Below are 1,973 nucleotides of genomic sequence, written 5' to 3'. Positions count from 1 at the left end.
TCTGTGCAAAAAAACATATTGCTGCTCGTCACAAAGGCTAAATGTGCAATTGAAAATGATTAAGTGACCATTGGCTATCCCGACAAACAGAGAATGGATCCAATATCGTTGCATTTCCCAGTTCTCCCTTTGTGACCAGACTCCTTTACCTCTTTGAACACGAATAACCTTCGGCTTTATATAGCTTCTGTCACAAAAGTATCTTGAACGCATTTAAATTTTACATATTTGCTTACGCTTGTGATTTTGCGCAGTGAACGAGCAGTTCCGGTCCTTTGCTGCGAGTGAATAATGAATGAGAGCAGTTGAGTCAATTGAATGAATACGAAATCGCGTTGTAAACTGAAGCAATTCATTTTTATAGTCATCATTTTCAGTACACGCTGCCAAAGATGTCTCATTTGAGACAGGAAAGATAGACGTAGAGATATAGACGGTAGGGAGAGAGAGAGAGAGAGAGAGAGAGAGAGAGAGAGAGAGAGAGACAGAGAGAGAGAGAGAGAGAGAGAGAGAGAGAGAGAGAGAGAGGAGAGAGAGAGAGAGAGAGAGAGAAAGAGGCGTCTTACACTTTTGCTTAGCGTTAATAAAACTATTATGGAAATCGACAAAGATAATAAGAATATATATTGCAGCTTGCATATCAGATAGGATATAAATAATGCTTAAAAACGATCTTCTTTAAAATCCTATCTTAGTTTTAGTGCTCAGTAGTTAAACCAAACAAAAATTAAGGCATTGGTTCCCTAAACCTCTTTCGTGTTTACGCAAACGGATTTGGATACAGTAATGCCTCTGTTTAGTTTTAATTTATCTATCAAATTAAAACTAAAATCCTTCACAAAAAGCACTGTGCTCTTAGAACAGTTTTATGTGCTTATGATATAATTTTCTAAGTATATTTTATATTCAAGCCTCTTATTCATGTTTTATTTAAAACAAATTTCAAAAAAACAGGTTAGTGACATATTAACCTATCACTACCATACAGAAGCATACATAATAATCTCTCTCTCTCTCTCTCTCTCTCTCTCTCTCTCTCTCTCTCTCTCTCTCTCTCTCTCTCTCTCTCTCTCTCTCTCTCTTGGAATCCCCAAATTATTTGTTCCCATACCAAATTGACTAGTATACTATATAAACCGTTTTTCCAAACTCATTTTCACCCCTTATGCGATTATCAAAATCTCCTTAATCTTTATGATCTCTATCCAGCTACACAAATCTATTTCTCTCTCAGTGTTTCGTTTTAACCATTTCTATATAAGTTACTAACAAACTCTAACTGTTTCTCTCTTTCCAGTGGAATATAATATATATTGTGTTACTTCCTTTTTTATTATATTACCCTGACACATGTCTGCTCCTCACGTAATTTTATTCAATTACTCGCTGAATCCTTATTATTATTATTATTATTATTATTATTATTATTATTATTATTATTATTATTATTATTATTATTATTATTATTATTATTATTATTATTATTATTATTATCTGAACTAAAAGCCTAATTAGGTGACCAATATACTACAAACAGAGTAATGGAAGGAATCATGGAAATAAACTATATAAGAGTAGTCATGAATACGGTTTATAGAATTTAATATCAAGATCATTCATATACGCATACTCATGATTTTATTAATTAATAAATAATAAGCACTTACTGTTTTTACCTTGTCTTTATATGATGTCAACAGTCAAATATTGGCTGCAAAAACACTTTCCTGTTTCCTTTTCTTAGCTTTTACCATTTTCATTTCTATTCATATCCAAATTCAGTCTCCGTAATCAGTCTTGATCGTATAAGTCTCAATATAACACACAATTCTTTTAGATAAAAACGAAGAATATATCTTTCAATACTGCACGTGTCCATGTTCTATGTCTGCACCTTCTGGCTGCATTTGAGTGAACCAATTGCTTTCTCTTGTCATTGAAGAATAAAACAAAATAAAAGTCTTTCGTGTCAG

The sequence above is a fragment of the Palaemon carinicauda genome, chromosome 5 (assembly GCF_036898095.1).
Source record: "Palaemon carinicauda isolate YSFRI2023 chromosome 5, ASM3689809v2, whole genome shotgun sequence".
Taxonomy (NCBI): Eukaryota; Metazoa; Arthropoda; class Malacostraca; order Decapoda; family Palaemonidae; genus Palaemon; species Palaemon carinicauda.
Note: the sequence above shows the minus strand (reverse complement) of the source record.